Source organism: Dermacentor silvarum, chromosome 10, assembly GCF_013339745.2.
Source record: "Dermacentor silvarum isolate Dsil-2018 chromosome 10, BIME_Dsil_1.4, whole genome shotgun sequence".
NCBI classification, from domain to species: Eukaryota; Metazoa; Arthropoda; class Arachnida; order Ixodida; family Ixodidae; genus Dermacentor; species Dermacentor silvarum.
Genome location: NC_051163.1, coordinates 29,254,221 through 29,273,025, shown reverse-complemented (window position 1 = coordinate 29,273,025; position 18,805 = coordinate 29,254,221).

The following is an 18,805-nucleotide window of genomic DNA, read 5'->3' as shown; positions in this document are numbered from 1 at the left end:
CTTTCTGTTCCCGACGTGGGAGAGGCCCGCTATGTGCTAGTGCACGTTGCGAAGGACCTCGATAAGTTTTTTCCATTCCATTCCAAGCGATTGCCTAGTTAAATCTGCTGCTTTTTATGTTTAGTGCATTTCAACTCAGGTTACGTCATTCATTTTGTTGCAACTGTCGCCCATTGAGCTTAAGAAATTTCGGAAACTTTAAGTGAAATTCAATTTTCTTTATTCATTAAGCCTTATCCACCCGAGTCTCGGCCAATCCCCCATAGTGGGCCACACGTTCAAATGACAAAAAAACATAACATACGATAAGTGGCCACACGTTCAAATGACAAAAGAACAATAACAACGACCTACGGTATATATATATATATATATATATATATATATATATATATATATATATATACCGACCCTAGTCCTCTTACCTCTTTTTTATGAATAAGCCATCTCAAAATGTTGTAATGCTTAAGTTGCCTAATGTTTTCTTTCTTGATTGCTTACTTTTTAGCCCTCTTTTGTATTTCATTCGGCGCACTTTTCACTACCTCCAGTGGGGCCAATCCCCCTCGCGGGTACGAGCCATGTTTTGAGGCGGCAACAACAACAACAACAACAACAACGACAACAACCACAACGACTCTACGCATGGGTGTGAACGGGAAGGCACAAAACGAAGGGTATAACAGGAGCGAGGATAATCGAAACCGCGGTCTGCGTGGGTCGCTGAGCGAGCACAACGCGGGGCTCGGCGGGGGGGCCCACGAAGCAGAGCACGCGAAGAACACGGCGAAGACCGACGTCCTACGCAGTTCTCTTTTTTTATTTATTTTTTCCCTCGTCCGCTATACCAGCGATGAACTCAGGATCTAATTTGGAACGCGGAGGCCCACTGCGGCGTCGGCGACATAGCATTTCCTTATTTGCTCCATTTTAGTTGGTCTTAAAGCGAAACATTTCGTTGCCTCACCCCCGTTGTTGTCTGGTGTTCGTCGTAGCTTCCTCGCAGGATACATTTGTGAATATATCGAGATAGCCTGACGTCACTTGCTGGCTGATCGGCCTTGCCGAGTAGACAGCATGGTCCACTGGGAATGCGCCCAAATAGAGAACCGGCTGCTGTTTGGTCTAGTAGGCAACTTGCATGGGACACTGTATATGTGCCGCTAGTTGTGTGTGGCCGGACCGACAATTTCGGCATTGGGCATGTGCCAGTGCGTATGTGTTCATTCTTGCCCGATCCCCCCGGAATGGACGTGCCACTGTGATCCAAGGGGTATATATATAGAATACGTAAATGTATTTAGGTATGTGTCGCACTTCTATGTCAGTACACATCTCATCAGGATTCTCCCCTCGACAAGCATCACACATCGGCTTCTATCTCGTGACGCAAACAGCTAACAGCTGCAGGCGACAAGGCTGTGCTCGTGTCATCAGCTACTGCTGTTACCTCGCCAGCTCGAACAAGCTTGGCGTCATTTAGATTGCAAAGTTTCGTTGGATCTGCGTGTTTCTTTCTTGTTTGTGTCTTTTTCTCTATATTGCTCAATTGTGTTCTATTTTTTTTTTACCGCAAAGAGACCCACACGCTCTGATCGTTCTTCAACATTAATCCATTATTCCTGAACATCACTCCCACCTTATTCCATCGTGAATAACTTGAGGAATTAAAACCACTACTGCGCGACCTTTATATTTGAGTTCACTCTACAAATAAGCTTACTCATGCGGCTCAGCAGGAGGGTACGTGGGCCCTTGTTGCAAATAACGAGTTTTCTTCCTGAGCAAATGCGAAGCTTTCTTTTTTGAGAAGCCCGCGTGCGTTTTCTCTATAGTTTCGTGCTATGCGGTCGAGTGGATGACAATTGGTGCCTTTCATGAACTTTCCTCTACCCTGCGGGCTTCCGCCTGACTGATTTGTCATATATCCATCCTGATCAAGTTTAATCCATTATTGTGGGTAACGTATTTAGTTAAAGAACTTAATCAGTGAGATGTTGTTCACTAGTCGATTAGGCATTTCGATTTCTCGTGTAACTATAGTGCCCTCCGCATCGAGTAATACAGCTCAAAGACTAGAATTGTGCTATCTGCCGCAGCGATATTTTTTTTAATGCCTTACGGTAAAAAAAAAAAATCCCGGTTCACGATAGCGTTACGCCATGGCTATCGTAACGCTGGTTAGACAGTTATAGTACGCTTCCTGAAAAAAAAAAGGAAAAGGTGAGAAAAAACAAACAACACTTGCTTATGCTTCTTTCATACACACTTTGCAATCCAGTTGAGTTCTTGCTGACTTACGCTGTTACATCCAGATATAACTCTGTTCGTGAGACGAGGGCTAAATCCCAGAATCCGCATAGGCGGATTCTCGATGGAAACTCGAAGTCTGCTTTCCCAGGAGAGCCAGTCCCTCATCAAAAATTCCTCAAACTGCAAGAAAAAAAATAACCATGACAAATCGCCAGACCTGGGTGAATGAATGTCCTACTGAAGCGTTTTTATAAGAAAACCAGCTAATTACGATTTTTCCAAGGTAATCGCATAGAATCATTAGAATGAGATAGATTGAGTAGAATGAGATACGGAATCCTTATGCATGCCGCAAGAAGAATGAATGAATGAATCGATTCATCGCCAATGTTATGACGGAGCACCCACGTGTCTAAATAAAAGCTGCAAGAAAATAAAGCTTGGAGGTGTCTAAGGCAGACGTCTTCAAGACGTTTTACTGGGTTTCGCTGATTGTAGAGCAATGACAAAACGAAGGCAATACAAGAAGACGCACGGGGCGAACACGAAACGGTAAATCAAGCACACACGAGAACTGACACAAGGAGAAAAGAGAAAGAAGCCGCTATTCGAAGGGAACCATAGCGACCTGCTCTTTTTGATAGGGGAACGGAGCGCGACATTTCGACACCCCTCGCGAGGGCGGACGGATCTCAGTAGCGCAAGATGTGGAAACGAAGAGATTGCTAGAAATATTTAAAAAGTATAAAAAAACTCATTTTTTTTCTTCCTTCCCGTCATATTCTGACACACACACACAGCTGCTGCTTCTGCTGGCGCTCGTGAGAGCCCGAATGACGCTCTCAAGAGTTCCGCGATGATAAGTCCACTATCTTTTTTGTACTTCTTCTGGTTCTTCTGGCATCTCGTACAGTTTTCTTCTACATCTCATTCTTGTTCCTGACTTTCTCGGCGGGCTTCCCCTCCGACTTTTTTATCTCGGCCCTTGCAGACGGACGTTCCCTGGCGCTCTGACGTCATCGAGGGCATGCACTCTCGCTTTTCTTCTCTGGCCGTTTGTATTTTACGCTCTCCTCGGGCGGTTCCTATCACGTTACTTGAAGCGGAAGGCAGAAGCACGTGTGCGCGTTCACATCCTGAATGTAAGCGTCGTATAGAGAGATGAGCGGGCGCTTCAGGGGAACGCATTATACGCGTGCATGTGGGTAGGAAGCTCGCGCTCGGTCATATGTAAATGAGCTCGGAAACTGATGCACAGATGCGCATAGGAGGGTCACAGTGCAAAACTAATAGATACAGAGACGACGAAGAAAAAAAAAGGGGGGGGTATTGTAGAGGTCACCTAAGAGAAACGTCTTGACTGATATTTCTAAAACCGATGTACGGCTGGCCAGGCGACATCGACGAACACGGATGTCGACGACGGCACGATGACGGGACGATCCACTGCGGCCGCGGCCGCTGTGGCCGCGATTTGAATCCGCGACCTCGTGCTTAGCAGTGCAACACCAAAGTCACTAAGCAACTACAGCGGGTAAGATGGTTGGCGAAATAATCCTTAACTAATGTTGCTGTTATCGCTATTCGAGAGGGCCAAGAATGATCTGATGTACTTAGCAAGGGCGCCTGCTCTTTCTGTATTGATCATCTAAACAAAATAAGAAGGTTATTCCACTTACTTGGCTCGTAAGCTGAAAGCTTCACTTCCCGTGCAGCTGTTTACTGTCCCTCCGGTGCTTCCTTGCGTGAACCAGACAGAAACAGGCTAAGCGGATTCATGCGTTTCTCCCTTGTCTTGCAGCCATGCAAACGGTAGATAAGTCTATAGGCCGTCGATATACTGGCCTAAAGATGTTTATAGCCAGTCTATAGACATTTCTCTATAAACGTGCTATAAACAGTAATCTTCAGGACTTCCGGATAGTCAATAGATAATTGTCCATAGATATTTATAGACAATAGTTTATGGAGGGTGTAAGGCTATAAGTCTATAAACTGTCTATAGATAGTCTATAAACTTTTTAAACACATATTTATAGCCTTTCTATAGACTATTTAGAAACATTTTGTAAGGGTTAAGTCACGTTCAGGGATATCGAGTCGCTGTTGGATAGGAAGTTTATATGATAAGGCACGGAGGTCGGTTTGAGGCAGGCTCCTCAAGCCAGCGACTACGTGCCGTGGGAAAGGGAAGAGAGCCTGCTTTACTCCAAAATAGAAGACCGCCAGCTGACGGGAACGCATTGCATAAAAGAACAAAGCATCAACGTTGCGGTCTGTGCCGCCTTCCTCCTGTATTTTGACCTACCTTAAAGTTCCGAATGCGCATTGTCATTAGATAGTTCCAGCATGTCCATAAAGGTCTTACCGTTTACGGTTAATACCGGGTTACTGGAACCGTGCGCGACGGTACCAAAGCTCGTAACGACATCTCGTGGCGCTTTATCCAACTATAAAGCGTTTAAACTCCCGCCCTTCCTACACCATCCTGCATGGTTTTTTGGAACTATGAGTTTCGAAAAAGATTTAGTCATGTGAATGTTCTCTCCGAAGGAAAATCATAAAAGGACTGCACGATTATGTCGCTAACGTCGCTTTACACCGGTGGAGGTGAGTAGAATATGGTAACTCACTGCAGTATTACCTTTGAATGCTCTCTGGTTAAACTCTGTGCTACAAGATGACGGTACCCGTGTTGTGTCTGCGGTATAGCTCTCCGGTAACCCAGAGAGATATACGACGATTGACGACTCTTCGAAACGTCTCTCTCAAATTCTTTGCCTCAATTTACCGCGACATCAAACCACGTATAGAGCTGCGCTCAAATTTCGCATTTGGGAGTATCACAATCGCCGGTGAATTTTTTTCCGTACATGCCCAAAGTATCGAAAGAAACACATGTAAGCATCAGAGTCATTTTTCCATCTACAGCAATACAAGCGCACGTATACTGAACGGTGAGTTAATTTCAGAGGTAGGAATAGCACACTGGAGAACTGTAAATTGTAGCGCGTCAGCACAGAAAGGTCGCAACAGCTTAACGAATGAACAGCAACATCCCGACCTTCAGTTTTAACAGCGCAGAAATGCGTGAAAGTCTCAGCGAACACGATGGCCCCACATGAAGTCTATGTAATGAACTTATACGCACGGCTGATATGTTTTGAAGGCACTGTTCGGCGATTTGAATTCTTTAAAAGTCATATACGAAAGGGGATGATTAGTACTACAGTTAATGCTAAGCTGATCTAAGCAGAACTGTGTGAAAGCTTTATTCCACACGCAATTCACGAAAAAAAAAAAAACTCGGAATACTTAGTATACGATTAGCGTGACGCAAGTTTGAATTATTCAAAGTTTAACAAAATATTATCCAGAACAGAATCATGAGTGACTGCCTGATCTGCAGATCTACACAGCGGGCAACTTTAAGCATCCTGTCGCAAGTTTTCCTGAAAGCATTGTTTAATATCATAACAAATTCAAAAGCTTGACAAATATAAGTGTACAAGTACTCGTTTTATTTGGCTCGTTATTCAGTTATTTAGCTAGCCTGAGTTGCAGTTTTCTCATAGCATTATTTAAAATTACGAGAAAAATTAATGTGTTGACATATATGACTATACAAACACACTTCTTAATTGGATCTTACTTTAGTTAGTCTGTTCGTTTCAGTTGCAGTATTTCTCACTAACAGTTTATGTTAGGCGCGGAACGTTGGAGGTCTGTTACTGAAGGCCCAGATGCGTATTCATTGCTTCTTTGTGTTCTTTCCCGTGATAAGAATGAAATAAGTGAAGAAAAAAAAATTAAGGACATAAAGCTTAAGATTGCAATGGGAAAGAAGAGGTGAGAATCCGTCCCCCGTCCACCCCTTCTTATTTTTCCGCGCAGGCGCATCTTGCATCTAGGAGAAGCAAACGTGCGACTGGACTGGTGGCGCCATCTCGTACCTGCAACCGTCAACGTGAACAACAAAAACCTGAATATAAAACGTGAACGAACATTTATGCCTTGTGGATGAGCCGCGTCGACGGTTTGGCTTCGTGATGCTCGGCGCTTCAAAATAATTTATATGCAGAGAAAAAAACATTCGGAATTTATCGAATAAGCCGAAAGTGTTGTTCAGTGTGAGTGGCTTCGAAAGGCCTCGCAAACATAAGCAGCGCAACGAAATTACTGCATTTGTTCGTAATAACCGGTACTTCTGGTTATGCAATTTCGAAATGTTGTTGGTCGACGCTATAGTTTAGCATCTGTGTTTATAAAATCCAGAATATGCAAATAAAGTTGGTATAGTTGTCGAGTGATTTACTTTGCTTTTTTCTTTCCTTATCTGGAGTCGTTTCTGGGCAAACCAAGCAATAATTGCACAAGCGCTCGTTCGATACAGGTATCAAGGAGTCAACGGGATTGCAATGCGTGTATGAAAGACGCCAATACGCATGTCTCCACAAAGTGATGACGGCGTATTTCGTACCTGTGCTTCGCGGCGTTGATTATACCGCTCCGATTCATCCCAAGTGCAGCATCGCGTTCACATCGAACGCATCGGCCCCCACACCGAGTTGCACCGTCCTCAGTCCCGCATAGGTCGGCATACTCACTCACGAGTACGCTAGCTCCCACTTGCTCCACGCTCATTTCACGGGCGTGATATATGGCTTCAGTGAGTGACGAAAGTGTGATCAGACGTGAGTACGAACGGGAGTGAGTTTCGGCGAGTTTGAGTGGTTGTGAGTTAAACCAGGAGTGGGTTCCGGTTAATCCGAGTACGAAGGGAAGTCAGTGATTTTGAGAGAGCGTGAGTAACTGTCGGGGAATCATGTGAACGTGATCACGTAAGTGAGCGGGTGCCGGTAGAGAGAGACGGAAGAAAGGGCAAAGGCAGGGAGTTTAACCAGAGGGGAACATCCGGTTGATTACCCTACGCTGGGGAGAGAGGGGAGAGGAGGCAAAGTGATAGGAAAGGAGAGAGAGCGAGGGAAAGAAGGGGAGCACAGAGACAATCACAGTCGGGCACTATATCGCCGCATACTATGACCATACAACACAATAGCGCTTCTAGCGCCATAAACATCAGTTCAGGCTACAACCGCTTGTCCAAGTTTGTTGTCCTTAAAAACAGCAACGGTAAGTGTGAATGGAGGTCAACGTATGCTCAACCGTCCTAGGTAGGACGGCTGTGGCTACACATAGTGTTTGTGACATCGAACTGCGTCATTCTTCACCGCCCGTACGTAACCATGTCTCATCACCGGAGAGAAATATCGTTCAAGAGCAGGTTTCTGACATGCTTGCGCGCGACATAATTCGCTTTTCCGACAACCCTTGGTCATCTCCCGTCGTCATCGGAAGTCGTAAAAAAAAATCATGGCTCAGCGCGCTTTTGCGTCCACTCGTGCACACTAAACAGGATCGCGCCTCAGTAGATGCCTAACATCCGCCCCGGATTGACTGAGCGTTGAACACGTTACAGGGCGCCGAGTGATTGTCCAGCATAGACGTCTGTACGGGCTGCAGGCAAATACCGGTACACGAGGCAGAAAAAGAAAAGAAGGCGTTTGCAACATCCGACGGCCTTTTCTTGTTTAACGTGATGCCTTTTGGCTTTGCAACGCCTCGGCTAAGTTTGAACGGATGATTGATACTGTGATTCGTGGTCTCAAATAGAAGACGTGCCTGTGCTACCTGGACGACATCGGAAAATTCTGAAATGTTATGTAGTGTTAGCGCTGCTGCGAGTCGGACACGGGACCAGCCGAGTCGGGAACAGAAGTGGAACTGTGTTAATTCAGAATGTACAGATTCAGGACGCCTTTCGCAGATGGCGCGAGCAGTCGGGTAACTTAAGAGACGACGCATAGATGGCAGAAGAAGAGGAAGCGACGGCACGGTTGCTCGTATACATAACAAGCCCTTATTTGTAATGAGAATTGGCTTTCTGGCCAACAAATGTGTGCTTTACACAAAGTCGATTCGAAAGTTATCGCAAGTTGGGAAACATTTAGGCGACGTTTACTAGACCTAGTGACGTGAAGTGCTTCTCAAGCTGGGGTATCGCGCTGGAGGCTTCATCTTTTTTCCGGAACGAGTAGCTTGAGGTGGACCTGGCCGAGGTTGAATTTGCTGTGATAGAACTGGTGGATACACTTGGGTGTACGCCGATGTATACTACTTTGCTCAGCTACCTCAGATTGACTTAGCGGACTTGACTAGCGGACTTGCTGACTAGTCGACTAGCTAACTTGACTTGACTAGCTGACAGTTTGACTTGACAGCTACCTCAGCTTGACCTTAGCTTGACTCAGCTAACTCAGCTGGCGAAGCTTCTGTAACAGTCTGTTCCGCAGCTCTTGGTCGTAGATGGATGCTCCTTCTGAAGAAGATGCCTCCGGTGTCTGTCTTCACGGCGTATCTACGAGGTTCTGGACCGACGACGACCACTGTCGGATTTTCGCCAGTTTTGATTGTGGCGAAGCCACACAGGCTTACCTGGGATTAGTGGCGGGAGATTTCTTGCGTGGCAGTCACCACATTTGTGCTGTTCCTTTTACCAACGTTGTAGAGTAGCGCACGGTGAAGTGCTGTTGGGAAACTTGGTTTCAGGACTCTTGGCAGGGTAGGCAGGAATGTACGCAGCTTTCTACCCATGAGGAGCTCAGCTGAGGGTCGCCTTCCTGCTGTTGGTGTCGAGCGATATAGTTAAGTAGTAGCACTGCGAGGTCCCTGCTTTCCTCTGCTGCCTTTGTCATCATTGATTTAACTGTCTGGGTGGTCATTTCTGCAGTGGCACGAGCTGTCAATTGAAAGACACGCATACACACACACACGCACGCACACGCACGCACACGCACGAACACGCACACGCACACGCACACGCACGCACGCACACGCACGCACGCACGAACGAACGAACGCGTACAGACACACACATACAAAAGGAAACCCAGCATTTCCGAGATATAGTTGCACCTGCTACCGTTGTGCACTTTTTTCCCAGTCACCACAAAAGCTATAAGCTCGAAAAGCGAGGCAAAATTTAAAAAAAAAAGGAATGTGCTACCGACAAATGGAGACTATAGGCGAGTTGAACCCTCTTGACACCAGTGCACACGAGAGCGCTACCACTCAACCCCAATCCTCTTCTCGCTTGTAAAGAAGCCGCAAAGCCCTCCCCATACAAATCTACCCCTTGCTCCCCTCACAAACGCCCGAGCATACTCTCTTCTTATTATTCTTTTTCCCAGTCTTTCTTTCTGCTCCACCACCCCACTGATCCCTGGCTGCCAAACTGCCGTCCCGACACCTTCAAGAATCAGACATAGGATACACCATCGACAATTCTTCCGTTCTTTCTTTCGTTGCCCCTTTTTTAACACGAAAGTGTTTTATGCCGGGGTCCACCAAGACTTCACTGACGTATTTCCGTCACGGAAATACGTCAGCTTACAATGTACACGAACATAATACAAAGAAAGAAACCAGAAGAAAAAGTTCCACAAACATGCAAAATTTGGAAATCGAACCCACGACCTCTCGGTCCGCGACGATAGATCGCCGAGCGTTTAACCCATTGCGCCACAAACGCATTTGCAGAGAGCTACACAGACGCGCCTTATATATCTAACCAACGCCTCCTCTAGAAAGATGCCTGCGGCGTCGCTCGCTCACCCATTGTAGCCGTCGCGCCTTGAGTTGCGGTCGGTTGTCGAGCGATGGCGCCAGCATCTACCCTATCTCCGCAGGGTGTTGGGGTGGCGCGGTGTCACGGCGGTAGCGGCTTCGGCGGCCATGCGGTGGTGTGCGCATGCGCGCATGTGTGTTGCAAGCGATCACCGCTACGATCGCTAGCTTCTACCTCGAGTGGAAAGGGGGAAAAGGGGAAAGGTAAGGGCAGCAGGTTTTTGGCGCACGCGGCAGGCATCTTTCTAGAGGAGGCGTTGATCTAACACTCCTCCGTGTACCCGCGCTCTTGCTCGGGGCGGTGCCGCCGCCTACGAGCAGAAAAGAGAAGTACTGCATTATGACACTAACGCGCACCGACAGTGAACGCTTCGGTGGTCTCAGCACTACGACGCCTCGATGCCAGCATTCGAAGGGACGCTGGCATCAAGAAGCACTACCAACGCCACCTAGGTGGCGTTCACCATACTCAGCACAGCGGAGCGTGGCCTCCGCAATTAGCTCTGAAAATGTTTCTGAAGTTGATCGCGGAGGCTGCAATTACGACGCGCTGTACGCGCTGATTTGACTCGGTGACGATTCAGTTACGTGCTTTGTCTTGCGCATTGTATTAGTGTGTCAGTTACGTGCTTCGTCTTTCGCGTTGTGCTAGCGTGTGCAGCGTAGTGCAGCTTCCATATGCACGACGGTTGCTCATGGTCATCGACGTTGGTAGTCGTGATGGAGGAGACGTGCCACCAGGCGTCAGCGTGGGTGCATCAACGCCTCAGGGCGCTTTAGCCACAAAACACCAATAGACATTATATATCAATGTGCAATAAACATTACACTACTTCTGTGAAGACACGTTTCACTTTCGTGTTCTATACCGATTCCTATATAAGAGGGATCAACCACATTTTTTTCACTGTATTCTATGTCGCCTTCTGCGTTTCTCTCTCTCTCTCTCGTTTTGACCACTCGCCACGGCGTACTAAACCATAATAGAGAGAGAGAGAGAGAGAGAGAGTTTGAAAGAGCAGGTTATTGCGGACGAGAGCCAAAGACACCCTCCAATCCTACTCCTCCCGTCTTTCCTTGCATCCTACTCCCTTTTTATCGCCCCTACATTCCATCAGGCCATTACCTTTTCCTTTCGTTGCATTGTTTCCTTCTTTCAATCTCGCTCCCTCACTCCGTACTCTTTCTTTCATTCTTCCTTCCTTCTTTCTTTGAAGTCGAACAGCGCTTTGCACTGCCAACAGAAAGAAGGGTTCAGACGAATGGGTTGATGCCAGATCCATTGGCGGTGTTCAGTTGCCGCCGGCTCCTCCGCGCATGGAACGGGCGGTGAGAGAATTCGTTTTCCCACTGGCCGATCGACGGGAACGGTGGGGAGAAATCAGAACCCGCGCGCGTACGAAAACGAAGAAAAAGCCATCGTGAAGCAACGCCTGCGTCGTACGTCGCTTTAAAATCAAAACCCTCCATCGACGCCGGGCTTACGCCGGAGGGTTTTGATTGGAAATTCTTGAACGTGACACGCTGAGCTAAGCGGCGCATTCCCGCGAAGGTCTCGGCGGCGGCGGCAGCCGCCTCGGTGGCAGCGCTGCTAGCGCGCCTTTCGCAAACGCGGGCAGCGTCTATATGTAAAGAAGGTTTTATCCACAGATCGTTTGCAGATTGACTTCATCGAGAGAGTTCGCCACCAGGCCCCGCGCACCGGCACTGTTAGTTTGCGTACAGCAGACGAGTGGCGAGGCCTGACTGATCGAGCAAAAATGTAGCTGCCTTCTACACACTATCCTCCGAGAATGAATGAATGAATGCCGACCGCCGTCCTGGGGTCAGCATTCATTCATTCATTCATTCATTCATTCATTCATTCATTCAGTCGTCTGGGGTCAGCATTCATTCATTCATTCATTCATTCATTCAGTCGTCCTTTATTTAGACGTAGAAACAGGGCAAAGTAGGCTACGTCAGAGCCGGATATCTCAATATCCCACATTCGTTACTCAAACAAGAATCAAAAAATGTCACAGTTTCGCCCTAAGGGCGAAGCAATGCATGCGATAGCAACACAGCAATGTCATACGAAGTAAGGTGAGCGGCTTTGGTAGCAATATGAATTGTAGTAAACATGAGCTGATTAAGTAAGCAGGTGTGCTGCGGCGTAAGTAGACCGACATGAAGAGAGACTCGATGACCACGAGAAGGCGCGTGTGTTTCGAAACGGTGGTGTTGATGAGAAGCGCTTCCCGTGGGCAGCGCGCGTGCGAAGGGACACACCTGTAGCGCTGCACTGCCGATCCGGGCAGCATTACATGTGTAGCGTGCGTTGGAAAATGTGACCCGACTATTACTAACTGAATGAACAAGCGTGGTGTGAGCGCGCACAAACAAACATGAAGAGATCACACTGAATGACTGCAGACAACGACTGTCAAAACGCTGGCAGCAAGCATACGCCGCTGCGGGCGAAGGTACGTGCGGTCTATCGCTTCAACAGAAACTGAGCCGCGAATGCACGCGGCGCATAGAGGTCAGAGCCGTGTGGAGATAAGAGACGGTGCGGCGAGCGACGAGCGCGGTTGTTGGCAGAAGAAAAGTGCCCCCCCCCCCCCCCCCCCCCGCTTCCTCCGGCGCTGGCTTCCCGCTTCCTTGCTTGCGCGTGGGAGAGATAAGAGACCGTGCGGTCGAGCGACGAGCGCGGTTGTTGGCACAGTAGAAGTGCCCCCCCCCCCCCCCCCCCGCTCCCTCCGGCGCTGGCTTCCCGCTTCGTTGCTTGCGCGTGGGGGATTGAGTGCGTTCGCTCTCCGTGATAGCGCGTGTCCCAGCACGCTTGCGCTGGGGCATACGGCGCGCGGTGAAGATTTTATCTATACGGAACCTCACGGCGACGGCGACGGCTACGGCGACGCCGACGGCAGAAATCCGGTTGAAGTGTCCATATAATTGCTATCGCAATAAAAGAAAAAGCAGAAACATAATCTAAATAAGCATGATGCGCCAAACGAACGCAAGCGCACAAATATTAACTCACTTAGGGCACCAGTACCGAAAGCACAGTCCAGACACTATATGATGGTGAATCGTTACACGGGAGCGATGGAGCCCGTATACAAGTCTTGTTACACACCTCTATATACGTAAATACGATTAACGCAACCGCGAGATCAGCTCGTTAAAGAAGAAGCACAATGGAGGAAACAAATCACTAATGGATCGCTCATAAACACTCTATACTGACAGTATCAGGGCTCAAGTCTCCCTGCAATCCCACTGAATGCGTGAAAGCGAACAACATATCAGAATTTATAAGAAGGAATTTGCCCGTGTGACAATATGGCAAACTAAAGTATATCGGTTCATAATATAGTGTGTATACTTTTGTATTTCAGTATACCGACACCTGGTGGCTAAGTTTCTGACTATATCTTGCCATATTTTGCATATTGGTTGCTCCCAACGCGAACGTGTTTTGTGTTTGTCTTACACACATATCACTGTTAGACTCTATCACGTATTACGCGTACTTCTGCTTGCATAGCTACATGTCGTCGTCGTCGTCGTCGCCGTCGTTGCAGTTGTTGTTGTTGTTCCTCTGCACAAATGGAACATACCCACCGTGGGGCAGCGGCCAAGAATTTGACGTTTTGCCGAAAATGGATGAAAGAAATATAGAAAAAAAAATACTGGGGAAAGACGTATTTTGCTCGGTGTTCAAAGTGGAACCGTCATCATGCTAAAGTGAATGGAAAAATCGGTCAATTATCATAATTTACTGTTTTAGGAAGGCAGGCGATTGGTGTCAATAATGAAGTCTTTCATCGCTGTGCAAACATTCTGGTGGCTGTACCCCAACGTGGGAGCTTCAAACGAAAGCAAGACGGGGACGTTCATGCTAAGGCCAAGCTTGTTTATAGCGGCCTCCAGCAACCTTCTTCTTACTGAGGAAATTCATCAGAAAGTGGTCAATTGTTTCCGGTTTCACGCCCTGTGTAGATATGTTTAATCGGCGTTATCGTTGCCGTGCTCATCGTCATTGTCGTCATTGTCGTTATTGCTGTTGTTGTCGTTGTTGTTATGTTGTTATCCCGGCCGCGGCGGCCGTATTTAGATGGAGGCGAAATGCAAAAACGCCCGTGTGCTTGCGTTGCAGTGCACGTTAAAGAACCCCAGGTGGTCAAAATTAATCCGGAGCCCTCCACTACGGCGTGCCTCATAATCAGAACTGGTTTTGGCACGTAAAACCCCAGAAAGAAGAAGAAGTTGTTGATGTTGTTATCGTCGTCGTCGTTGTTGTTAATATTCACAGTACATACACTAGTATATTGTTATGCTTCGTGGTATTATTTACTGAAACTCCGAACTGCAGCACGCAAAGTAGGGAGTCATGAGACAGAAAGCCTCCTTTTGACTCTGTATGTGGGCATTGTGAAAATGCCCGAATAAAAACGAATAGAACTGAGAACAATTCAGGGGATCTCACGGACCAGCGCTTTCGTGGGAATCAGCGTTAAGCTACAAATTTCCTTCTTGGCTGGTGCAAATGTATGCAAACTTCAGGCTGATGGCGCAAAATATTTGCCCCAAATGACGCAAATCTAACGGTGATGACCCAAGCGCAGTGACACGATCATTCAAACCTAACGCGATCACGCAAATTGAAATGACTCGATTTGAATTCGAAAAACAGCGCTATATTCGAACACATACACCAAAAAACTGGCTCCGATATCCGCTCTGATTACTTTCTTTTACTCCCATTTGCAAACCATGCGACGCTGCATGTAACAAATCACCTGCCAAGCCTGCTTTCAAGCGCTTCCGCTCGACATTGCAATATATCTTGTTGGGCACGCCCGACGGCTGCGCAGTGCAGTACGCTGTGCACTGGCGAACGATGCGACGGGAGCCGCGCCAGTGGAATAAGCGCAGTGTGTCACGCGCAGGCCATGTCGAACATTGGTCGGAAGCATGACATCGTTTTTACATCGAAGCTTGCGACGACGCATATAGAAAAAAAAAAGAACACTACACACACAGAGAGAGAGAGAGGAAACGCTGTATTACGATTAGCAGTACTGTTAGCGGCGGTAATTATAAAGCATGGTGTAGTAAAAACGAAGTATGTCGAGGGAGCGAAACAAGAACATGATGTTCTGTGGGCTTTAAAATAGTGTTCCCGTGTATACAGAAACATATATAAAAAAACTGTTACACTATTTGACAGCTCTGTTCTGTTCGCTCTGCTGATCTCCCAACTAAGCGACACAGGAAATCTCAGACACACACACACACAAAAAAAAAAGCGAGGTGACATACACTGCAATCGTATATGCACGGCGACAGGTTAGGACTTTTCAAACAAGTGACATTAACTTTAAATGCCGCGACGAACATGGAAACTTTTTATCGTAAGCAGCTGCTCTCTCTCTCTCTTCCTTTTTCTTTCCCTCTACGATGATTATACTAAAGGCAGAAACAGATGTGACATGCTCCAGCTGCTTGATCTGGCCTGATTTCTTAAGCCATGCATTTAACTAGCGCACTAGTGTGTCATGGAAAGGCTTGTACACGTTACAGAAGAAAAAAAAAAGTAACCGAGTGCAATTACTGCATCACAGAGCGCAACTGATCACACTGCCCCACGAAAACAATTCGGCAATTACAAAAAAAAAATGCAATCAATTATTCTTACGTTACCTTCCTCCCAATTTCACTAACATTTAACGAATACGGTAAATAGAACGTAGTTTTCTTTCGGTGCTTTTTTTTTTTTTCAAGATGTAGAAGCATGGAAAGGTAGGCCACGTCAGAGCCGCCTATCTCAAAACCCCAGATTCGTTACGCAAAAAAAAAGAAAAAAAAGAAAGAAAGGAAAAAAAAAACGCGATACACACACGAACTACAAGGGCACAAAGATTGTCGCGTCTACAGCCACCAGCACCAAAAGCACAGTCCAGTAACTCTACAGTCCTTCAAACGTTGCTTATCATCCCTAATAAGTGCACTTCCAAGTTTTCAACAGTCGCCGTTCCTTGTTTATTTCTAGCGAGTACTTCAGACAGTGATCATTATAAAGAACTCGCTCGATGTGCACGCAGGGACGGAAGGAGGCTGTTGTAACGTACGAATACCGGACAGGGGAAATTAGCCAGAAAATGACAGGTGCCTATCCACTGACAACGAAAACAGCTAAGTTTAAACTCAAACCAGCGCGGTAGCCCACGCGCTGTGACGTTGCGTTGCTGAGCTCGTCGAGGTCGCGGGTTTGATCCCCGCCGAGGTGAGTGCATTTCGATGCGGATGAAATGCAGAAACGATCGTGTACTCAGATTTAGGCGCACACTGAAGAACCACACAGGGTAGGGAAAGTTAACCCGGAGCCGCCACCACGGCGCGCCTCATAATCGGATCGTGATTTCGGCACGTAAAGCACCAGAATTTAAGTTTAATTAGGTTTAAACTGACTGAACATGAGCGTTCTCACCATCGCGATGTAAAAAATGTGGTTCTGACAATACAGGCCTGAGTGACCTGCCTTTAAGATTAGGAAACAAATACAGAGCGCCAATATTCCAATGCTATATTCACTGCATGCTTAGAAGAAGTATTCAAGCTCTTAGACTGGGAGTGTTAGGAGTATTCAAGCTCTTGGGAATGAGGATCAACGGCGAATACTTCAGCAACCTTCGGTTTGCAAAATGACATTGTCCTATTCAGCAACACTGGGGATGGATTACAACAAATGATTGAGGACCTTAACCTAGAAAGTGTAAGAATGGGGTTGAAGGTTAATATGCAGAAGGCAAACATAATGTTCAATAGCCTCGCAAGGGATCAAGAATTCAAGATCGCCAGTCAGCCTCTAGAGTCTGTAAAGGAGTATGTTTGTCTAGGTCAGTTACTCACAGGAGACCCTGACTATGAGAAAGAAATTCACAGAAGAATAAAATTGGGCTGGAATGCATACGGCAGGCATTACCAAATCCTGACTGGAAGATTACCACTGTCGTTGAAAAGAAAAGTGTACAATCATTGCATTCTACCGGTGCTAACATATGGGGCAGAAACTTGGAGGTTAACAAAGAAGCTCGAGAACAAGTTAAGTACCGCACAAAGAGCGATGGAACGAAAAATGTTAGGCCTAACATTCAGAGACAGGAAGAGAGCGGTGTGGATCAGAGAACAAACGGGGATAGCCGATATTCTAGTTGATATTAAGCGGAAAAAGTGGAGCTGGGCAGGCCATGTAATGCGTAGGATGGATAAGCGGTGTACCATTACGGTTACAGAATGGATACCAAGAGAAGGGAAGCGCAGTCGAGGTCGGCAGAAAACCAGATGGGATGATGAAGTTAGGAAATTTGCAGGCGCAAGTTGGAATACGCTAGCGCAAGACAGGGGTAATTGGCGATCGCAGGGAGCGGCCTTCGTCCTGCAGTGGACATAAATATATGCTGATGATGATGTTGATGACATGCAAGTGACTTGCATGTAGGCCTCGTACAGTAGCAAGGCTGGTATAGTGTCACCTAGTGATGCTTTGTGTAAACCTACAATGCGTCCAAATCGTTTCACGTCGAAGCTGTTAGCCTTTAATTGGTCGGGAGTTTTTCGAGGGGTGCTCACCCAAAGACAGGCGGCCGCGGCCATTCAGACAGACCTCAAACGGCAGCTGCAAAGGGGGTTCGCGTTTACGCCTAACAGCATTATGTTTTCTCGCATATTCGAATCACAATCCGACGCTATCATGTCTGCAGCTTGTGTATAAGTCGTATACTTTGCGCATTTTCAATGAGGCACTTGCGCTTGGCGGAGGGCCTAGAAGAATGACGATGTATGCGGCACTTCCGCACAAGCACGTGCGTAACGTATATACGGCGCTTGTGGTGGTGGTGCTCAAGGAAGTTTTAAAATAAAAATTCCTTGGCGGTGCTTGTGTAACGTCGTATAACCTTGGTGGTACTTCTGTTACGTCGGCAGTGCTTGTCTAACGTCCGCACCATGCAGCTTCGTTGTACATCCACTTTCCCAGGGTGGAATGGAGGCGGATTTTCATTGCAATAACAATTATGCGGACACTCGAGGCACACTCGTGCCGTCGCCGTAGTGCTGTCCGGCTATCGACGGCGCATGCTCGGCGGGTTTGAAGGCCTCAAGAGTCGCGCAGTATACGCCTGGCTGCAAAGGCGACGAAACCAAATGGACGCAGCTGTCACGCTCCGCTCAATAGGCTCCGTCGGAGCCAGGACAGCGTTGCGCGGCTTCCACTGCTGGCAATGAGAGCTGTGCGCGCACACACATTATAAGTTACCCTGCTGAGCAGCTGTTGCACTTACCACAGCGTGGTGCCACCACTGGTCTGAGCGAAACGCGACAGTATAATTGCGTCAAGCCGCCTCCTAGATGGCAGGCCTGCGCACTCTGCGTTTTATGACATCACGCTATACTTGAATCGAAATTTCCATTGCCAAGACCGGCGTGACGAAAGCGGACACGTCAGAATCACCGCGACGTACTCGGGAGCGTCCCCATTAGATTATATGGCAATCGGGCAAGGTATATCATGACCTCACTGATCGAAGTGCACCGGCCTTATGCTATCTATAGCAGGCGTTGGTCAAGCTAAGTATATGTAATCCTTTCCTTTGGGTGCTGACAGACGCCGACGGTTTTCCTACGGTCGCATCTCGTGGGGCTGATTGTTAACGAGTGGTGTCGCTACAGACGCGGTTTATATACAACAGCAGCAGCTAAGCGGAATGGGGTAGGTCACTGCAGATAATAGCTCCGTGGCCTTCTCCGAATCAAAGTCTGCTCCGCGAGATGGCGTCATTTATTTATTTATTTATTTATTTATTTATTTATTTATTTA